General features: G+C 45.9%; 2 long non-coding RNA genes across 4 annotated transcripts; both read left to right on the forward strand.

Annotated features, from left to right (window-relative positions):
• The first annotated feature begins 5,945 nt into the window (after positions 1–5,945).
• LOC116970204 lies at positions 5,946–20,045 on the forward strand. Of its 2 annotated transcripts, XR_004411059.1 has the most exons (4): positions 5,946–5,958; positions 14,426–14,565; positions 15,437–15,507; positions 20,023–20,045. It is a non-coding gene; the product is annotated as an uncharacterized LOC116970204 (long non-coding RNA). The 2 variants fall into 2 exon arrangements; XR_004411058.1 differs by lacking the exons at positions 15,437–15,507; positions 20,023–20,045 and adding an exon at positions 16,597–16,607.
• LOC116970206 lies at positions 7,481–8,180 on the forward strand. 2 transcript variants are annotated; one of them, XR_004411061.1, is made up of 3 exons: positions 7,481–7,519; positions 7,840–7,963; positions 8,132–8,180. It is a non-coding gene; the product is annotated as an uncharacterized LOC116970206 (long non-coding RNA). The 2 variants fall into 2 exon arrangements; XR_004411060.1 differs by lacking the exon at positions 7,481–7,519 and adding an exon at positions 7,648–7,671.
• Positions 20,046–23,506: the final 3,461 nt, after the last annotated feature.

Here is a 23,506-nt window from a genome sequence, read left to right on the forward strand (position 1 = left end):
AGTATAGGACTGGAGTCGCTGCCCTTTGCTGCCCTTGAAACTAACAGAAATTACAGTGTAGAAAAAGAATACTTAGATAAAACATTGATGTGATTTCTTAATTAAATGGAGAAAACACTAGATTGTCTCTTGAATCTCAACAGATCGATGAAACTTCCAAAAGCTTGTACTAAGTGTAAAAGTAGCCTTGAAGCCAGATGGTGCAGCAAATCAAAGCTATTTTAATTTTCACCCCAACTCAGCTGTGAGGAATACCAGTTCATGGTAAATTTTTAATTGATACTTGAATAACTGAACTGAAAACATCTTAACACTTTTTGAGTAAATTGTCAGTGGATTTCATTCAGTCAAAAACTGTTACAATTAAGGCAGAGATTGGCAGATTAGAACGTGTGTCTGGGGTTATGGGGAGAAGGCAGGACAATTGGGATGAGAGGGTAAAACAGATCTGCCATGATTGAATGGCAGAGTAGACTTGATGGGCCAAATACCCCAATTCTGCTCCTATAACTTATGAACTTGTGAACAATTATTTGTTGACTGAATCAGGAACCAGCATGCATGTCTCCCTAAATCCCATGTTCTTTACTTATTAGTTTTAATTGTAATATTCCAAAACATAACAGGTTAAAGTGTTTGAATTCATCTCAAAATGATTTTTTTTTCAGTTACAAATTAATATTCAGATGAGCACCTTAGTATAAACAGTCCTACAAATGCTTTTCTTATCCTGAATTAATTTGGCTTTTGCCCAAAGAACAGTGTTCAATTATCAAAATACTTTTCGCAGCCACATTTTTTAGTGTAAGTTGATGTTGGTTTTCTGATTGCAAAATTGGTTTGTCATCATAATTTTTATTTAGCTCTCGTAATATAAAATATCAATTAAGTTTAGGGGCACAAGGAGGACTATATATTTTTTGTGTCATATATATATATTTTATGTCATACTGTATCCATTTGTTGTACTGTGTTGTACTTCATATTGAGGTTGTGCAAATCACTACAGGAGTAAATGTTGCAGGCAGTAGAAAATGTAATGTTTTAATAGTGTTTTATTGGTGGAAATTTGAGCCAGGGGAGGGAGAGTATTCAAGCATTTTTTTTAAGTCGTCGCTCATAATGAGGTCTACAGCAATTGATCCACAGGGGAAATGCATGATGGAATCATCAATTATTCCTGGTAAATTTAGATGGATGAGAGGGATTATTTTAGAAACATATACAATTCTTAAGGAATTGGTGCAGGAAAAATGTTCCCCATGTTGGGGGAGTCCAGAACCAGGGGTCACAGTTTAAGAATAAGGGGTAGGCCATTTAGCACTGAGATGAGGAACAACGTTTTCACCCAGAGTTGTGAATCAGTGGAATTCTCTGCCACAGAAGGCAGCAGAGGTCAATTCACTGGATGTTTTCAAGAGGGTTAGATTTAGCTCTTAGGGCTAACAGAATCAAAGGATATGGGGAAAAAGCAGGAACGGAGTACTGGTTTTGGATGATCAGCCATGATCATATTGAGTGCTGGTTCGTAGGTCCGAATGGCCTACTCCTGCACCTATTTTCTATGTTTCTAAATAGTTTGAGGACATTGCTACCATTCATGCTTCTCGCCATATCCAGTTGCCCATATTTTTCTCACCTGCTTTTTGCTGTCATTTTGCAGCCATTCTACAATTAGGCAGCATCTGTCATTTTCAAAGATCCCCAAAGCAAATTTAATTAGATATAGAGGTAACTCAAGTGCAAACTGCCTTCATTGATGGAAATGCACTTCAATTTAAAAAAAAAAATCACTTTGTATATTGTTCTTGAACTTATTTTGACTGTCTCCTTGTGGCATCTTATTAAAGAGTTTGTTAACTTATATAACTATTAAATTCCCCTTCAATATTAAAGATGCAGATACGATAAGGGAAGACATCACTCAATCCTGGGGATCCAAATATCAGGCTGTAAATTCAGTGCTTGGAATAATTTTCTGAGTGAAGGCTTCAAGTAAATATGTGACGGCTGTCAGCAATCAAAGCCTCCTTTTTGTCTGTACTGTTTGCAGCTTATCATAGTTCCGTTTAATGTACTTGCCAGACTATGATGCCTGATTCTAAATTCTGAGTCATGCTATTCCATTCTTGACTTCTCCCTATAAAGTATCTGAATAAGCAATGAAAGTTAGTGTTATTAGGCAACTGAACCATCCTATCAACAACTCGACAGCGGTCCCAAGCTCCCATCTATTCATTGGAGACCTTTGGACTATCTTTAATCAGACCTTGCTGGACTTTATCTTGCACTAAATGGTATTCCCTTGATCATGTTGCTGTACACTGTGGATGGCTCGATTGTAATCATGTGTGGTCTTTCCGCTGACTAGGGAGCATGCAACTAAAGCTTTTCACTGTACCTCAGAACATGTGACGATAAACTAAACTAACTAAATAAAAACTCCCACCTGAAGTTCTTTGTCCACAGAAGGGCCCTGACCTGAAACGTCGCCTCTCCATGTTCTCCAGAGATGCTGCCTGATCTGTTGAGTTACTCCAGCACTTTGTGCATTTTTTTTGTAAACCAGTATCTGAAGTTCATTTTTTCTACTGAAACTCCCATCCTTGTTTCAAATATCTCCATAATCCAACATCTGGATTTTTTACATTTTGGCATTATCAAATTACTAATCATTTTCTAAAGTTTATGGCCTTTTAATTTATAAATGTAATTCAATTCTGTAAGATCATTGCACAGCCCGCAAAGATGGCATTACCGCCTACCACATGTACAAAATCTTGTTTTCAGCAAAGTAAAACTAACCCAGTGAAATCCTCTGTAAAGTGGTTTGAATTGCAATTAATTTATCTTAGTGATATAGCATGGAAATAGGCCCATTGGCCCACTGAGCCCACACTGATTATTGATCACCCATTCTCACTAGTTCTATATTATCCCACTCTCTCATCCGCTCCCAACACATTAGGGGCAATTTACAGATGCCAATCAATCTACAAACCTGCGCAACTTTAGGATGCGGGATGAAACCGAAGCACCCGGAGAAAACCCATCCAGTCACATGGAGAACATGCAAATTCCACACAGACAGCAACTGGGGTCTGGATAAAAACAAGGTCTCTAGTGCTGTGAGGCAGCAGCTTATCAGCTACATCATTATATTGATATGGTAAGCAATGATATTGAGAACAAATATTAATGCATTTTTAATTCATTTGGTGGCACTGAGACACTGTGAATTGTATTAACCTTTTTTTTTTTACTGATGGTTTAGCCTCTATATTGGGGTGGAAGATTGCAACCTTCACGTGGTCCGCCCTGTTTCAACTAATGCAATCAACTCGACGTGCACAAACAGAAGATCTAATAGAACAAGTTGTCCTACAACTTTAGGCTGTGCACGCCACACGAAAGAAGCCTCTATATTGCTACACAGAGCCACCAAGTTACACATCATTGAAACAGGTCCTTTTCAGGCCAACCTGCCCATGCCAAGCAGGATGCCCCATCTACATTAGTCCCATCTGCCTGCATTTGGTCCATGTCCTTGTCTAAACCTTTCCTATCCACGTACATGTCCAAATATATTTTTAAAAGTTGTTATAATACCTGCCTCAACTACCTCCTCTGGCAGCTTGTTCCATTTACCCATCAACCTCTGAAAAAGTTGGCACTCAGATTTCTATTAAATCTTTCCCATCGCACCTTAAACCTATGTCCCCGTGTTCTTGAACCCCCCTATTCTGGGTAAAGGACACAATGCATCTACTCTATGCCGTTATAAAATCACCCCTCATCCTCCTGCACTCTAAGGAATAAAGTGCCAGCTTGCCCAGCCTCTCCCTATAGCTCAGGTCCTCAAGTCCTGATGACATCCTCATTCAGACCAAAATCTGCACACAAGCTTTATCCAACTATTATTTATGCTAACAGTAATTATATATTCTCGCAAATCATGAGATTCCTTTATTACCCAGATAACTTTGTCCAGCATTGGTTGAAGTATCATGTCATTCCTGCCTGTTTTGTTCGCTGTTCACAGATCAACCCAAAGACGTTCTTTGTGACACCTGGGCTTTAATCTTGTCAGTCAAGATCTAAAAAAAGCAAAATGTTACAGTTCTATGAGGTGAAATGAGGCCACATTTAGAGTATTGTGTTCAGTTTTGGACAACAATGTTTGTCCTGAACATACAACCAAGTTAAACTAATCGCACATGACATCCTTCTCTGTCTCTTCCCCCCTCCCCCCCCCTCACTCCCTCCCCACCTCTCTGAGAGATGGATCTCCTCTCCCCCCCTCCCTCTCCCCATCTCTGAACATTAAAAGTCCATTATTATCTGTTATTTGCACTGTATCAGTTTATTTATTCATGTGTTTATTTACGTATATAATGGTATATGGACACACTGATCTGTTCTGTATTCATGCCTTCTATGTTCTGTTGTGCTAAAGCAAAGCAAGAATTTCATTGTCCTATCAGGGACACATGACAATAAACTCGCTTGAATCTCCCCCCTCTCTCCTGTCTGTCTCCCCCCTCTCTCTCTTCCCCCTCTCCCTCCCCCCTCTTCCCCTCCTTCCCCCTCTCCCTCCCCCCCTCTCTCGCCCCCCTCTCCTCCCTCCCTCCCCCCCCTCTCCCCCTCCCCCCCCCTCTCGCCCCCCCCCTCCCCCTCTCCCCCCCTCTCCCTCTCTCTCCCTCTCTCACCCTTCCCCTCTCTCTCTCTGCCCCTCGAGATAGGGCGGGGATAGGGTAAAAGGAGCCAATGAATAATATTAATATTTCATTAGACTCTCTTCACTCTACCTGCTGTACTTGTGCTTGGCTTGGTCGTATTTATGTATAATATTACCTGATTAGATTGGACAGCATGCAAACAAAATATTTTCACTGTTTCACAGTACATGTGACAGTAATAAGTGTGGGCACAGTAGTGCAGCTGGTAGAACCGCTGGCTCATGGTGCCGGAGACTCGGGTTCGAATCTAACCACGGCCACTGTTTATGTGGAGTTTGCACGTTTTTCCTATGACGGCGTGTGTTTCCTTCCACATCCCTATGGCATGCTGGCATAAACATCAATTGCCCTCTGTAAATGTGCTCCTAATATGCAGAATGGGAGATAACATAAAACTAGTGTGAGCGGGTGATCGATTGATGAGCGGCATGGACTCGCTGGGCCGAAGGGCCTGTTTGCATACTGTGCCTCTGAACTCTGAATGCTGAAGCTAAAGTGTGAGAACAAGTTGCGTTTTATGTCGCAACGGTGTATTCTGTCAAAATGTGTTGACATTGTGTCCATCCAGAATCAAGAAGAGAATGCACCCGTGGGATTGAACAGTGGGAGACGGACAATTGTTGTGAGTTAGCGCATTGTTTAGATGCCGCAGGGAATGAGTTACAGCAACAGCCTGGGGACCATTGTCAGGGCAAGTCGAGGATCACAGCCGGTCTCCTTCCCTCCGTGCAGGGTGCGGGTAGATCCGGCTCGTGGCCTGACAGCAACCCGCTGATCGGAGCGCCTCATCACCGTCATGTGGTCTGCCTTTTAGCAGTGGGGTGGTGACACCTATGGGTGGAGGAAAACAGACAACACTTGATAATTCCATTATTTTGATTCATCACAGCTCCTCCAATGTCTTCAATGACAGAGCTCCTGGAAAGGTGTGATGATTCACAGCTGCTGGATTTGTCAAATCATTACCGCCAGAGGCTGGAAGAGGGAATTCAAGAGAAGGGGATATATATAGAGAGAGAGAGAGAGAGAGAGAGGGGGGAAGAGAGATGGAGAGAGAGAATGGAATAGCGAGAGAGGGAGAGGGTGGGGAAGGAGAGATGGTGAGAGAGAAGGGGATAGAGAGAAAGAGGGTGGGGAGGGAGAGATGGAGAGAGAGGATAAAGAGAGAGAGGGTGGGGAGGGAGAGATGGAGAGAGAGAAGGGGATAGAGAGAGAGAGGGTGGGGAGGGAGAGATGGAGAGAGAGAGAAGGGGATAGAGAGATGGAGAGGGAAAGATGGGAGAGAGAGAAGGCTATAGAGAGAGGGAAAGAGGGTGGGGAGGGAAAGATGGGAGAGAGGAGGGATAAAAGAGAGAGGGTGGTGAGGGAGAGATGGATAGAGAGAAGGGGATAGAGTGTGCGTGCGATAGAGAGTGTGGGGAGGGAGATAGGATGATGGCGGGACTGACATGTTGAAAGAATGGGTCAACTGGGTTTGTATTCACTGGTATTCAGAAGAATGGGTATCTTATAGAATCGTATAAAATTAGTGAGGGATTGGACAGGGTGGATGCAGGAAAAATGTTCCCCATGTTGGGGAGTCCAGAACTGTTAAGGCACATTTCTTAAAACAGACAACTCACAATAAGTTAGATCAACCAACACAAGCTTTACTGATTATTTAGCCAGCGAGAGTGGCAGGGGATACAAAGTCAAGTATGCAACACACACTTAACCCTCCTGGGCTATCAGTCTAATGAACAAAGACACACAGCATCTTTTGTTACTATTTTGGAAAGTGAAGTAAGTGACAGAGGCGAGGGAAAAAAAGGAGATAAAAGGATGTGAGAGAAGGAGAGAGGAATGTATATTTGCAGCTTTAGGGGACATTGTTCAGGTAGCATTTGGAATATTGCATAGTTAACCAGAATGGTTTAAAAACAAGGAACTGCAGATGCTGGTTTACCAAAAAAGGACACAAAATGCTGGAGTAACTCAGTGGGACAGGCATCATCTAGGCCAGAAGGACTGGGTGACATTTCGGGTCGAGACTGAGGAGGGTCTCGTCCAGAAATGTTACCCATTCCTTCCAGCATTTTGTGTTTACCTAAACAGCGCCTATCTATCCACGTGGTGGTGTGCTAGCAGGCTGGAGGAGAGGGCAAAGGCCTTGCCACAGAGCGGGCAGGTGAAGGGGCGCTGGCCGGTGTGGACTCGCCGGTGCTCCAGCAGGTGGTCAAGGCGGGTGAAGCCCTTACCACAGGACGGGCAGGGGAACGGAGGCTCACCGTTGTGGGTACGCCAGTGCTGCCACACGCTGGACATGCAGGTGTAACCCTTGCCACACTCAGCGCACACAAAGGGTCTCTCTCTGGTGTGTATCCGCTGATGTTCCCGCAGCTCCCTTGCTCTTGTCACAGTGGGAGCATCTCCTCGCCAGCATGGGACCGCTGGTGCTGCCGCAAACCCCGCGAGCTCTCAAACGCCTCACCACAGTACGGGCAGTCGTAGGGCTGGCCACTGGTGTGCACGCGGTGATGTGACAGCGTGTGGGAGGCCACGGCAAAGCGTTCTCCACACACCAGGCTGGGGACGGGTCGGTCGCCGGTGTGCACCCGCTGGTGGGACAGCAGCTGGGTGGGGCGGCTGAAGCCCTTGCCACACTGGGCACAGGTGTAGGGGCGCTCGCCGGCATGGATGCGCTGGTGCTTCAGCAGCTGATAGGATTGGGTGAAGCCCTTGCCACACTGGGCGCAGGTGAAGGGGCGCTCGCCAGTGTGGGTGCGCTGGTGCACCAGCAGGTGACAGGACTGGCTGAAGCCCTTGCCGCACTGGGCGCATATGTAGGAGCGCTCTGTTGGTTCAGCAGATGCGATGAACGGGTGAAGCCTTTGCCGCACTGGCCGCAGGTATAGGGGCGCTCGCCGGTGTGGGTGCGCTGGTGCATCAGCAGGTGACTAGACTTAGTGAAGACCTTACCACAGTGGGTGCAGGTGTAGGGACGCTCGCCACTGTGGGTGCGCTGGTGGTACTGCAGGCTGTCGGAGCGGGTGTAGCCCTTGCCGCAGTCGCTGCAGGTGTAGAGACGCTCGCCGGTGTGGGTGCGTTGATGCACCTGCAGGTTTCTGAACTGGGTGAAGCCCTTGCCACAGTCATTGCAAGTGTAGGGCCGCTCCCCAGTGTGCATGCGCCTGTGCTGCTTCAGTTCCGGCGACGACTTGAAGCCTTTTCCGCAGTCGGAGCAGGTGAACGGCCGCTTCTCGCTGTGCACCGGCTGGTGATCCCGCAGCCCATACACCCGGGTAAAGCACTTGCCGCAGGTGGAGCAGCAATAGGGCTCCTTGCTCGTGTGCACCCACTGGTGCACCTTCAGGTGATTCTCCGTCTTGAAACTCTTGCCACAGTCGGAGCAGGTGAAGAGCCTCTCGCCAGAGTGCAGGCGGTTGTGCTACAGCAGGTTGCTGGAGCGGGTGAAGCTCTTCCCACACTCCACGCAGTCGAAGAGGCGTTCTCCAGTGTGTACCCGCCGGTGGATCTCCAGCAGGCACGGCTTCTGCCAGGCCTTGCCACACACGTCGCACTCATAATGCTTCTCCTGTTGTGCCCCATCACGTGGTCCTCCATCTATGCTCACCCCCTCGAAGCTCAGCCCACTCACTGAGCAGACTGATGGGGGGGCTCACGGCTCCCTGACCGCCCTCAATGGACAGTCCCCGGAGCGTCCCCGTCTCTCTCTGTCAACAGCAACGGCTCCTAAACCCTGCAGGAGGGGAACACAGAGGGTCAACAAGCTGGCAAACAGGACATTACTAGCACATATTGGGTGCGTTTATGGAAGAGGAAACCGTTATATAATTCTGAGCGGCACAGTTGCTGCCTCACCGCCAGAGACCCGGTATCGATCCTGACTACGCGACTCGGCCGACCGAAAGACCTGTTTCCGCACTGCATCTCTAATCTAAATTAAACCAAAGAAGGATCTTGACCTAAAATATCATGCATTCCTTCTCTCCACAGATGCTGCCTGACCCGCTGACTTCCTCCAGCACTTTGTGTCTATCTTCTCCACAGATGTTGCCACACCCGCTGAGTTACTCCAGCACTTTGTCATAGATTCATAGAGTGATACAGCGTTGGAAAGAGCCCCTTCGGCCCAACTCGTACTTGCACTCCTAGATCCCTCGGCTCCACACATTCACCCTGTGCCCCGCCATTCACAGTGAAGACCCTGCCTTGCTTTGACTTCCTAAACTGCAACACCCTCCCCACCCCGAAACAATGTGGCCTCCTCCCTGTGGCTCCCTGCCGCCGCCTCCTGCTCCTTAAATCCCTTTTCTCCCTCCTCCCCACCCCCAAACAATGTGAACCCACCCCCACCTGGCTCCCTACCCCCTTCCTCGGCTCACTTGACCCCTCTCTCTCCCCCCCAGTTCCCTGCCCCCCCATTCATCCCCCTCGGCACTAAACCCACTCCTCCTTGAATCCTCCCCCTTTGCTCCCTGTTTCCTCCCGCTACTCACTTCACCCCCTTTCCACCTCCAGCCTCTCATCACTCTCTCTCTCTCTGCCCTTCTCCACTTATTTACGACCCTCTCAGATATCTCTCTCCAGACTCACCTCATTCTCTCTTTCCACCCTCCCCACTCTCTGTCTCTCTCTCTGTCCTTACACATAGAAACATAGAAACATAGAAATTAGGTGCAGGAGTATGCCATTCGGCCCTTCGAGCCTGCACCGCCATTCAATATGATCATGGCTGATCATCCAACTCAGTATCCCGTACCTGCCTTCTCTCCATACCCTCTGATCCCCTTAGCCACCAGGGCCACATCTGACTCCCTCTTAAATATAGCCAATGAACTGGCCTCGACTACCCTCTGTGGCAGGGAGTTCCAGAGATTCACCACTCTCTGTGTGAAAAAAGTTTTTCTCATCTCGGTTTTAAAGGATTTCCCCCTTATCCTTAAGCTGTGACCCCTTGTCCTGGACTTCCCCAACATCGGGAGCAATCTTCCTGCATCTAGCCTGTCCAACCCCTTAAGAATTTTGTAAGTTTCTATAAGATCCCCTCTCAATCTCCTAAATTCTAGAGAGTATAAACCAAGTCTATCCAGTCTTTCTTCATAAGACAGTCCTGACATCCCAGGAATCAGTCTGGTGAACCTTCTCTGCACTCCCTCTATGGCAATAATGTCCTTCCTCAGATTTGGAGACCAAAACTGTACGCAATACTCCAGGTGTGGTCTCACACCTGGAGTATTATCTCTCTCTCACCCCATCCCTGGTGAGGGGTCAGTGCGGGAGTGAGGTAGGTATGTTACAAAACCTACCTTCAGTGGCGCTGTGATTCTGCCACTGGCCATGTGCGCGATTTTGGGGCGTTTGAGGGGGAGGGGGGGGGGGTTAAAACGGGGTTTTCCCCCATCTGGTCCTGAATTACATTTGTTGGAGTGCAAGATTTTGCTAAAGAATCGTTCCTACGGCCGTTCTGTGTGTTTTTAAAATAAAATTCACCCGACAAGTTAATCGCTGGAATGATTTTAAAATCAGCTTCTGAAGCCGTCAGTGCCGACAACTGGGACGGATTTTATGGAGGACCAGGTAAAAGAAAGCAGTTTATTTTTATGTATAAAAGTGTTTCTTAAGATGTATTTAATTCACATTTTAAGTTGCGAGACGGTGATTATTCCCCCCGAAGAACTGGCAGTGTTTTTGCTCCAGATATGGGGAACTAAATTCACCGCAACCTCAACGTTCAAAATGGTCCCGTTCCAGAAAATCCCACTCGCAAGCTGATTTAAATGGCCATTAATTTACAGGTATTAAACATTAAATTCCTTCCGTTTGGCCTATAAACCCATGACAATGAGATTTGTAAATTATGTTATATTCTGAATTCTTGTGTGAATGTTATTTGGACACTTAAGCTATTTGAAAATGTTAATCTATTCTTAAGAAACGGATAGATGTTTAGATCTAGTAATTGAATTTTGTAATTAGCTACAATTAGGTAACTAAATAATTATATGCTTTAATTTCAAGTCATCTAAGTAAGATTATTTCGTATTTGCTTCAGAATGTTTCAATCTATAATAAATGAAAATTTCTTTCATTTCTCTTAAATTTTAAGAAAGTTATCGGCCTTTAAATGTTCTCGATCACAGCTTTGGTGTTAAGTCAATGAAAAAGCAATAGGGAACAAGATGCCAATTTCCGAGTATGAAAATGGCCATAAAATGGCACGAATTGGTTGCCGCTGCTCTCTCTTCACACTGTGTTTTTGATTTTCTGTTTTTGGATTGAATTCTGTTTTTAATTTGTGTCATTGTGATGTCTTTAATTACTTGTTTGACTCCGATTATATGTTTTTATTCCGATTACTATGTAAGGTGTCCTTGAGATTTTGTATGAAAGGCGCCCATTAAATATAAAATTTATTATTATTATTATAACGTTTTTAATACTGAAGATATGAAAGTGAATTAGGTGTCAAATTAAACTTATTTTCATGCTTTATCTGAAGGGATAAATTAATTTTTAAAATTAAAATTTTGAAACATTGCTATATGAAGATGTATTGGAAACCTAGAGGGCTGAAAGATTGGAGGAGGTGGCGTCACTGACAAAATTCATGATTCTTTTCAATCCACTCTGACGACCACAGGTTAGGTGCATCGGCTGGCAACCGGAAGGTAGCTGGTTCGAATCCCGCTTGGAGTGCATACTGTCGTTGTGTCCTTAGGCAAGACACTTCACCCACCTTTGCCTGTGTGTGTCCTTGGGCAAGACACTTCACCCACCTTTGCCTGTCTGTATGGAAGTAATTGTGTGAAGCACTTTGGGGTCAATGCAAGTTGACTAAAAATGTGCTATATAAATAAAGGCATTATTATTATTATTATTATCAATCGCAATCTGTGTTGCTGGTTTTACATTTAATTCTGGCAGTGAATGCCACATGCAAAATGAAAACACCATAATCCCCAACCCCATCACCCAGTTCCTTTCCCCTCCTCCATCCACTCATCTCGCACCCTTCCCAATTCCAAGTCAACCATTTTTATCCCCAAATCCATGCTCATGCCTCCCTTGGTTCTACGTTTTATGCCCCATTTGCTCCATTTTGTTTTCTGTAATTATAATCTCCAACTCAATCATCTGCCAATTAGTGACTAATTTAGTCCCTCCTCACCTGGATAGAGAAAAATGCTGGGTGTTTTGTTGTAACCATATAACAATTACAGCACGGAAACAGGCCATCTCGACCCTTCTAGTCCGTGCCGAACACATAAACTCCCCTAGTCCCATATACCTGCGCTCAGACCATAACCCTCCATTCCTTTCCCATCCATATAACTATCCAATTTATTTTTAAATGATAAAAACGAACCTGCCTCCACCACCTTCACTGGAAGCTCATTCCACACAGCTACCACTCTCTGAGTAAAGAAGTTCCCCCTCATGTTACCCCTAAACTTCAGTCCCTTAATTCTCAAGTCATGTCCCCTTGTTTGAATCTTCCCTACTCTCAGTGGGAAAAGCTTTTCCAAGTCAACTCTGTCTATACCTCTCATCATTTTAAAAACCTCTATCAAATCCCCCCTTAACCTTCTGCGCTCCAAAGAATAAAGCCCTAACTTGTTCAACCTTTCTCTGTAACTTAGTTGCTGAAACCCAGGCAACATTCTAGTAAATCTCCTCTGTACTCTCTCTATTTTGTTGACATCCTTCCTATAATTAGGCAACCAAAATTGTACACCATACTCCAGAATTGGCCTCACCAATGCCTTGTACAATTTTAACATTACAACCCAACTTCTATACTCAATGCTCTGATTTATAAAGGCCAGAACACAAAAAGCTTTCTTTACCACCCTATCTACATGAGATTCCACTTTCAGGGAACTGTGCACAGTTATTCCCAGATCCCTCTGTTCACCTACATTCTTCAATTCCCTACCATTAACCATGTACGTCCTATTTTGATTTGTCCTGCCAAGATGTAGCACCTCACACTTATCAGCATTAAACTCCATCTGCAATCTTTCAGCCCACTCTTCCAACTGGCATAAATCTCTCTGTAGACTTTGGAAATCTACTTCATTATCCACAACCTCGCCTATCTTAGTATCATCTGCATACTTACTAATCCAATTTACCGCACCATCGTCCAGATCATTGATGTACATGACAAACAACAGTGGACCCAACACAGATCCCTGTGGCACCCCACTAGTCACCTGCCTCCAACCTGACAAACAACCATCCACCATTACTCTCTGGCATCTGTAGTTCAATGTATACATTCTGCAAATAACTGAATAAATGTAATTTTGTAAAAAAGACAACAGACCATTTGTCTTCACTGGCACGTTGTATGAACAATGGCTCAATGGTGGTTTATTTGTCACAAATGCAACTGCAGAGTGAAATTATTTTTGCATATATTACAAAGGCAGGTAGAGCTCCTCTAGTGTCTTTGGTGACGTCCCACCAGTGTCGTCACGTGACGCCCCAACACGTCATTGAATGGACTTCACGTGACTTTCCCGCTCTGTCAGCGGACGGAGCGACACGTGACGTCCCGACATACGTCATTAACGTAACGCGCCGCCATCTTGTCGATGCGGCCATGACGACGGTCGAGGCCGGAGCGCGGGCGGGAAGATGAAGATGTTTGTGTTGCTGCTGCACATCCGGGTCCATCCGTCTGTCCGTCTGTCCGTGTCCGTCTGTTCCCGGATCAACATTTGCGGCCGTGAAGGGCGATCCCCGGGTTTGGAAAACGGCGCCTCGTCTCCTGTAGCCCCGCCCACCCCGGGCGCTCCCTCCCTCCCTCCTGTAGCCCCGCCCACCCCGGGCGCTCCCTCACTGGACTGTGTTGTGTGAAACGTTGCTTGACCAGTTCAAAAAGGTTTTAATCTAGAACTAGACAGGCGTTTAGCGCGAAGCGGGAGGGGGAGGGGGAGAGGGAGGGGGGGGGGGGGGGGAGGGAGGGGGGGGGGGGGGGGGGGGAGAGAGAGGGGGGAGGGGGGGAGGGAGGGGGAGAGAGAGGGGGAGGGGGGGGAGAGAGAGTGGGAGAGGGAGGGGAGGGGGAGGGAGAGAGGGGGAGGGGGAGAGAGAGGGGGGGGGGAGGGGGAGAGAGGGAGGGGAGGGGGGGGGGGGGGGGGGGGAGGGAGGGGGAAGGGGAGGGGGAGGGGGAGGGTAGAAGGGGGAGAGGGGGAGGGGAGAGGGAGAGGGGAGGGGGGGAGGGGGAGGAGAGAGAAGGGGGGGGGGGGAGGGGGGGAGGGGGGAGGGGAGGGGGAGGGAGAGAGGGAGGGGAGGGGGAGGAGGGAGGGGGAGGGGAGAGAGGGTGAGGGGGAGGAGAGGGGGAGGGGGAGGGGAGGGAGGTGTCGCAGCGGGAGAGTTGCTGCCACCTGACAGACAGACAGACAGCGGCCACTACAGATGCGGGTTCGATCCTCTCTACAGGTGCCGGCTGCACGGCCTTGGCTCCTTCCTTCTCCCCCCCCCCCCCCCCCCGTGGCCTCGCTGGGTTTTCTCCGGTTTACTCCCACACCCCAAAGTCGTCAGGAGCTGAATTCCACGAGTCATGGAGGATAGGTTTACACAATCTCTTTGCCGTGTACAAACGATGGTGGTAATAGTGAGGTGAGACTTCCACTGCTGAATCACTATCGCTGAATTAAAGTATGTACTCATTCCAGATTCTTTCAATCCTCCTTCAATCTGTACAGTAATATCAATCGGCTAATTGTGCTACAGATGCCTGCCCCTCCAATGGTTGTACTACTACTGATCGAAGAGGAGGATTTACCAGGAGCCCTGCTGCGGTTATGTTGCATAGGTAGGTTCAGAGGTGCCATGTGATTATGTATCCCATATAAATTACATAATTAAAAATCTGGTTATACATGGTTTAAAATTAATTTGCACATGTTGTCTTTGAAAGCGAATCAGATGGTCGACACACTTTTACACACTTTTGCCAATGTTACTAATTTGAATGTTGCCAAATCAACCTCAAATTTGCTGTTGTAAAGCTAAAGTTGACTGACTAAAAGAAAGGAATAGAACAAAGAACATTATGGCCCCATGGCTCACAATGTCCGAACATGATGCCAAGATAAATTAATCTCCACTGCCTGCACGTGACCCATGCCCCTCCATTCCCTGCATATCCAGGTGCCAATGGAAGGATATCGAAGAATGCCATAGAACTGTCAAAAAAACTCATAAATAACTAATTGTCGAGTTCAACATCTATAATAGTTTTACTCACTCCCCTAACCAGCAGGGAGCGAATCAACGTACTGCATTTCAGTTGTTTAGTCTTGGGTTTGATGCTTCCTGCAGCACCTAGTGATAATTACAGTTCTATAACAACAGCAAGACTCTCAATTTCACTGCCTACTAAGTTGGGCAGCAGTTTTGAGTGACGCTAAATATCTCGGCTTTGGATTAATTCCAGAGGATCCTCGAATGAAATTCAACTGTTGCAGCTCTACTTCGACACACATTCTTTGTAAAACTTCACCCTCTCCTCTGCTTATCTCCTCTTTACACTCTCCGTCCTGGTGCAGGGTCTCGACAAGAGACCGATTATTCCCTTGCTTCCACAGTACTTGGAAGTACCCACTGAGTTTCTCCAGTGATGTGTTTGTTGCAGTATAATAATGCTATTGTCAATGATACCAGAAATTCTTTTCTCTCCACAGTCAAGTACAGACAGATTGCCTCTTTAAAGAACATTGGCAGGAAATTCGACACTCGTGCCCTGATGTCCAAGGTAAAATAGGGGAAGGCTTATTATTGGAATTCGTTTTTATTTCAATGTATTACAGAGTACAATTTACTGTGCCGTTGTGCTGGTTACTGCACTGGATCTATCACTTCACATTCACTTTGCCCCTCATCGTTTAACCTCCCCACCATATTTCAAATGAAAGAAAAACATTGTGGACGTTCCCCCAAACAATAGGAGAGATTAGGCAACATGGTGTAATGTCAATGATAATGAAGGGATGTTGCTCATTTAGTGGAGATTACAGACTTTGTTTGTCTGAAGGTTTTGCATGTTTTGGTCATTTTCATGATCACTTTTAACAGAAATTTTCAACAACCAGCTTTTAATATTCATAAATTTGGAGCCAAATGGATTAATTTAGCAATAATTTGTGAATCTTGTCCTCTCCATATTAAAGGTTGCATAACACTAGTGTAAGGAAATTGCCTCTAAATTACCTACTTGTTATCTCATTGATAGCTTTGTAAAAGTTGTTTTACTCTCACTAAATGGAAAACTATATTATGTCTATTCTGTTGATCAAAATCCTTCCCTCAATGTTTTTGCCTTTTCCTGAAGTAAAATTTCACATTTTTCTACCAATACTTAATCATTTTTACAACTCTTCCAGTGTATGCATATTTTTTTAAAACACAACACTTTTGAAATGTTGGTTCTGTCCCTCTATAAATATGCTTGGTTTGTTTTTTGCTTGGATCTTTTATTCCACCATGATTTTTTGTATATTTGTAAGTCCAAATTCATTTTTCCCCGTTAGATTCTTAGATAGCTAGCCTAGAAATTTGGCACATCTGAAAAGCAAGTGTTGTAAAGTTGAAAATTGCATTAATGTGACATATGTAATTTTGCACACATTTTTTGGTGGATTACTTTAGTGAGTGATTTGTTAACCTAACATCCAGCTCAGCAAAATAATGGCAAATACCAAATGGGATCTGTTTTGGAACTGTACAAAAGGGACGGATTGCATCTTAACAGGTGTGGGGGACCAACATTCTGGCAGGCAGGTTTGCCACTGCTACACGGGTGGTTTTAAACTGAATAAGGGCGGTGGGGTGTCAAATGGGATAGTCGAGGATGGAGTTAAAGTGAAAGAGAGTAAAGGGATAGAAACATAGAAAATAGGTGCAGGAGTAGGCCATTTGGCCCTTCGAGCCTGCACCACCATTCAATATGATCATGGCTGATCATCCAACTCAGTATCCTGTACCTGCTTTCTCTCCATACCCCTGATCCATTTAGCTTGGTTAATGACCCCAGAATTAACGGGAAAGGAAGCTCATAAAGGGATTGGAGACTATGGCCAAGTGTAATAGGGATCGATGTGAAAGGTGAGATGCGTAAGTAATTAAAAGTATTGTACATGAATGCGCGAAGTATAAGAAGTAAAGTAGATGAGCTTGAGGCTCAGTTAGAGGTTGGTAGATATGACATTGTGGGGATTACTGAGATCTGGCTGCAGGAGGATCGGACCTGGGAACTTAATATTCAGGGTTATACATGCTATAGAAAGGACAGGCAGCTGGCCAGGGGGGGGGGGGGTAGCTCTTGCTGGTGAGGGAGGGAATTCAGTCCCTTGTGAGGGAAGACATAGGGGACTGACGAGATTGAGTCACTGTGGATTGAGTTGAGGAATTGTAAAGGCAAGAAGACACTAATTGGTGTTATTTACAGACCCCCAAATAGAGCCCGGATGTAGGGTGTAAGTTGCAGCTGGAGTTAAAACTGCCATGTAACAAAGATAATGCCACCGTGGTGATGGGGGATTTCAATATGCAGGTAGACTGGGTAAATCAGGTCGGTTCAGGACCCCAAGAAAGGGAGTTTGTAGAATGCCTCCGAGATGGATTCTTAGAGCAGCTGGTAATGGAGCCGACCAGAGAAAAGGCAATTCTGGATTTAGTGTTGTCCAATGAACCAGATATGATAGAGAACTCGACGGTAAGGAACAGCTTGGAGGTAGTGATCATAATATGATTAGTTTTAATCTGCAATTTGAGAAGGAGAACGTTAAATCGGAAAGTGGCAGTGATGCAGTTGAAGAAAGGGGACTATGAAGGCATGAGAGGGGAGCTGGCCAAAGTAGACTGGAAAGGGATCCTTGCAGGAATGACGGGTGGAACAGCAATGGCAGGATTTCTGGGCATAATCTGGAAGACGCAGGATAATTATTCCAAAAGGAAGAAAGATTCTAAGGGGAGTAGGAGGCAACCGTGGCTGACAAGAGAAGTTAGGGATAGAATAAAACTAAAAGAAAAGATGTATAACACAGCAAAGAGCAGCCGGAAGCCAGAGGATTGGGAAACTTTCACTAGGACAACAGAAGGAAACAAAACGGGCAATACGGGCTGAAAAGAGTGAAGTTACGAGGGGAAGCTGGCTAGGAATATAAAGAAGGACAATAAAAGCTTCTTAGATATGTTAAGGGAAAAAAGAGTAGCAAATTCAAATGTGGGTCCCTTGAAGGCAGAACACGGGTGAAATTATTATGGGCAACAAGGAAATGGCAGCAGACAGCAGTTGCCACAGTTGCTTCGGATCGGTTCTTCACTAAGCGAAGACCACAAACAATCTCCCAGATGTACTGAAGGACAGCGGATCGAAGGGGGTGGTAGGGGAAACTGAAAGCCATTTTTCATTAGGCGAGAAATAGTATTGGGTAGGCTAATGGGACTGAAGGATGATAAATCCCCTGGGCCTGATGGTCTGCATCCCCAGGGCTCGGGAGGTGGCTCTAGCAAATAGTGGACGCATTGGTGATCATTTTCCAATGTTCAATACATTCAGGATCAGTTCCTGTGGATTGGAGGATAGCTAAGGCGAGTGGAGTGCCGCAAGGCTCAGTGTTGGGGCCGCAACTGTTTGCCATATATATTAATGCTTTGGAAGAGGGAATTAGGCGCAACTCTAGCAAATTTGCGGATGACACAAAGCTGGGTGGCAGTTGTGAACTGTGAAGAGGATGTTAGGAGGTTGCATGGTGACCTGGACAAATTGAGTGAGTCGGCAGATGCGTTGGCAGATGCAGTATAATATAGATAATGTGAGGTTATTCACTTTGGTAGCAAAAACAAGGGGGCAGATTATTATCTCACTGGGATTAGGTTAGGTAAGGGGGAGGTACAGCGAGAACTGGGTGTCCTTGTACACCAGTCACTGAAACTTGGCGTGCAGGTACAGCAGGCAATGAAGAAAGCTAATGGAATGTTGACCTTCATAACAAGAGGATTACAGTATAGGAGTAAATAGGTTCTTCTGCAGTTGTATAGGGCTCTGGTGAGACCACATCTGGAGTATTGTGTGCAGTTTTGGTCTCCTAATTTGAGGAAGGACATCCTTGTGATTGAGGCAGTGCACCGTAGGTTCACGAGATTGATACCTGGGCATGGCGGGACTGTCATATGAGGAAAGATTGAAAGACTAGGCTTTGTATTCACTGGAGTTTAGAAGGATAGGGGGGATCTTATAGAAACATATAAACTTATAAAAGGATCTGGTCAAGTTAGATGCAGGAAAAATGTTCCCAATGTTGGTCGAGTCCAGAAACCAGGGGCCACAATCTTAGATTTAAAGGGGAGGTCATTTAAGACTGAGGTGAGAAAAACCTTTTCACCCAGAGAGTTGTGAATTTATGGAATTCCCTGCCACAGAGGGCAGTGGAGGCCAGGTCACTGGATGGGTTTAAGAGATAGTTAGATAGAGCTCTAGGGGCTAGTGGAGAAGGCAGGCACGGGTTATTGATAGGGGACGATCAGCCATGATCACAATGAATGGCGGTGCTGGCTCGAAGGGCCGAATGGCCCTCCTCCTGCCCCTACTTTCTATGTTTGTTTCATCTCCAGGAGGATTTTCAATGAGTTGGTCTAAATAACGACTGCCCATTGATCACGGAGAAGAACCAACTTTATTAATCAAGCTGAAACTGACTATCGTTTAAAGCACAAATCTATGTTCTGTAGTCTGATTGTTGCATGCTGTAAGCATTGTTTATTGAACTGTACAGCACAAGACAGACCCTTTGGGCCACAGTGTCTGTGTTAAACATTGATGCCAAGGGTGAGGGGAGGGGGAGGCGAGGGGGCAGGGGGAGGCGAGGGGAGGGGGAGGGGAGGGGGAGTGGAGGGGGAGGGAGGGGAGGGGGAGGGGGAGGGGGAGGGAGGTGTCGCAGCGGGAGAGTTGCTGCTGACAGACAGACAGACAGGACAGAGAGCGGCCGCCACAGATGCGGGTTCGATCCTCTTACAGGTGCCGGCTGACACGGCCCTTGGCTCCTTCCTTCTCCCCCCCCCCCCCACCACCCCAACCGTGGCCTCGCTGGGTTTTCTCTCGGTTTACTCCCCACCACCCCAAAGTCGTCAGGAGCTTGAATTCCCCGACGTCATGGAGGATAAGTTTACACAATCTTCTCTTGCCGTGTACAACCGATGGTGGTAATAGTGAGGTGAGACTTCCACTGCTGAATCACTATCGCTGAATTAAAATATGTACTCATTCCAGATTCTTTCAGCCTCCTGCATTCTGTACAGTAATATCAATCGGATAATTGTGCTACAGATTCCTGCCCCTCCAATGGTTGTACTACTGATCGAAGAGGAGGATTACCAGCAGCCCCTGCTGCAGTTATGTTGCCTAGGTAGGTAGTGAGGATCCCATGTGATTATGTATCCCATATAAATTACATAATTAAAAATCTGGTTATACATGGTTTAAAATTAATTTGCACAAGTTGTCCTTGGAAAGCGAATCAGATGGTCGACACACTTTACACACTTTTGCCAACGTTACTGATTTGAATGTTGCCCAAATCAACCTCAAAGTTGCTGTTGTTAAGCTAAAGTTGACTGACTAAAAGAAACATAAGAAATTAGGTGCAGGAGTAGGACATTCGGCCCTTCGAGCCTGCACCGCCATTCCAATATGATCATGCTTGATCATCCAACTCAGTATCCCGTAGCTGCCTTCTCTCCATTACCCTCTGATCCCCTTAGCCACAAGGGCCACATCTAACTCCCTCTTAAACATAGCCAATGAACTGGCCTCAACTACCCTCTGTGGCAGAGAGTTCCCAGAGATTCACCACTCTCTGTGTGAAAAAGTTTTTCTCATCTCGGTTTTTAAAGGATTTCCCCCTTATCCTTAAGCTGTGACCCCTTGTCCTGGACTCTAAATTGCCTCTAAATTACCTACTTGTTATCTCGTTGATAGCTTTGTAAAGTTGTTTTACTCTCACTAAATGGAAAAGTATATTATGTCTATACTGTTGATCAAAACCTTCCCTCAATGTTTTTGTCTTTTCCTGAAGTAAAATTTCAGTTTTCTGCCAATACATTAATCATTTTTACAACTTCTAGTGTATGCTCAGCTGGCTCTGTTCCTACCTTTCCAACAGATCCCACCATCTCTCTCCACAACCACACCTCTGCTACAGCCACAGTCACTCAAGGCGTTCCCCAAGGCTCCGTACTCGGACCCTCCTCCATCATCTACATCCTCCCCCTTGGTCAGATTACTCCGCCACTTCAACCTGGACTTCCACTGTTTACGCCAATGACACCCAGATCTACCTCGGCACCAAATCCCCCCCCCCCTCTCCCATATCAACTCCTGTTTGTCAGCTATAAAACCTGGATGCAACCATAACTTCCTCAAACTCAACAGCGATAAGACAGAATTCCTCATCATAGGCTCAAAGCCACACTCAGCAAATCAATAACCCCCCCACTCTCACCATCGACGGCACCACCTGTCTCCCCATCTCCCCAGGCCCGCAACCTTGGAGTGATCTTTGATTCCACCTCTCCCTTGAGCCCTCACATCCGCCAGTCACTAAAACCCTCCTTCTTTCAACTCCGCAAACATTGTCAAACTCAGACCCATCTCTCACACCTCCCGCTGCTGAAAGACTCATCCATGCCTTCATCTCCTCCCGACTGGGCTATTGCAACTCACTTCTCCTTGACGTCAGCTTCACCTACATCAACCGACTCCAACTGGTCCAGAACGCAGCCGCCCGACTCCTAACCCACACCAAATCCTGGCATCACATCACTCCAGTCCTCAAACAACTTCACTGGCTTCCCATCTCCCACCGGATCACCTACAAAATCCTGATCCTCACCTACAAAGCCCTCCACCATCTGGCCCCCCCATATCTCACTGACCTCCTCTCCCCCTACCAACCCTCACGGTCCCTCAGATCCACATCAGCCGGTCTCCTCTCCATCCACAAGTCCAACCTCCGCAGTTTTGGGGACCGAGCCCTCTCCAGGGCAGCTCCCAGGCTCTGGAACTCCCTCCCCCAACTGATCCTCAATTCCGTGTCCCTCACCATCTTCCAGTCCCGCCTCAAGACCCATCTCTTCACCTCTGCCTATCCTTAGCCCCACGTCCCCCTCCCTTTTCATCTGTGCATTAATTGCCTCATATTGTGTTTTGAATTGAATTCTGTCTTTACTTTGTGTACTAGTCATGTCTCTACTATTTATTTCATTCCCCTTACATGTTTTCCTCTACCTGTAAATTTTTGTAAGGTGTCCTTGATACTCTTGAAAGGCGCCCATAAATAAAATTTATTATTATTATTATTATGCATTTTTTTTTAAACACAACACTGCGTTTTTGAAATGTTGATTTAATCCCTCTATATATGTTCGGTTTGTTTTTTGCTTGGATCTTTTAATCGACCATGATTTTTCGTATATTTGTAAGTCCAAATTCATTTTTTCCCATTAGATTATTAGATAGCTAGCCTAGAAATTTGGCACATCTCAAAAACAAGTGTTGTAAAGTTGAAAATTGTATTAATGTGACATCATGTAATTTTGCACACATTCTTTTGTGCATTACTTTAGTGAGTGATTTGTTAACCTAACAACCAGCTCAGCAAAATAATGGCAAATACCAAATGGGATCTGTTTTGGAACTGTACAAAAGGGACGGATTGCATCTTAACTGGTGGGGGGGACCAAGATTCTGGCAGGCAGGTTTTCCACTGCTACACGGGTGGTTTTAAACTGAATAAGGGGGGTGGGGTGTCAAATGGGATAGTCGAGGATGGAGTTAAAGGGAAAGAGAGTAAAGGGATAGAAACATAGAAAATAGGTGCAGGAGTAGGCCATTCGACCCTTCGAGCCTGCACCACCATTCAATATGATCATGGCTGATCATCCAACTCAGTATCCTGTACCTGCTTTCTCTCCATACCCCTGATCCCTTTAGCTTGGTTAATGACCCCCAGAATTAACGGGAAAGGAAGCTCATAAAGGGATTGGAGACTTTGGCCAATTGTAATAGGGATCGATGTGAAAGGTGAGATGCGTAAGGAATTAAAAGTATTGTATATGAATGCGCGAAGTATAAGAAGTAAAGTAGATGAGCTTGAGGCTCAGTTAGAGGTTGGTAGATATGACATTGTGGGGATTACTGAGACCTGGCTGCAGGAGGATCGGACCTGGGAACTTAATATTCAGGGTTATACATGCTATAGAAAGGACGGGCAGGTGGCCAGAGGGGGGGGGGGTAGCTCTGCTGGTGAGGGAGGGAATTCAGTCCCTTGTGAGGGAAGACATAGGGACTGACGAGATTGAGTCACTGTGGATTGAGTTGAGGAATTGTAAAGGTAAGAAGACACTAATTGGTGTTATTTACAGACCCCCAAATAGTAGCCCGGATGTAGGGTGTAAGTTGCAGCAGGAGTTAAAACTGCCATGTAACAAAGATAATGCCACTTTGGTGATGGGGGATTTCAATATGCAGGTAGACTGGGTAAATCAGGTCGGTTCAGGACCCCAAGAAAGGGAGTTTGTAGAATGCCTCCGAGATGGATTCTTAGAGCAGCTGGTAATGGAGCCGACCAGAGAAAAGGCAATTCTGGATTTAGTGTTGTCCAATGAACCAGATATGATAAGAGAACTCGAGGTAAAGGAACAGCTTGGAGGTAGTGATCATAATATGATTAGTTTTAATCTGCAATTTGAGAAGA

This window comes from Amblyraja radiata, unplaced genomic scaffold, assembly GCF_010909765.2.
Source record: "Amblyraja radiata isolate CabotCenter1 unplaced genomic scaffold, sAmbRad1.1.pri scaffold_639_ctg1, whole genome shotgun sequence".
NCBI classification, from domain to species: Eukaryota; Metazoa; Chordata; class Chondrichthyes; order Rajiformes; family Rajidae; genus Amblyraja; species Amblyraja radiata.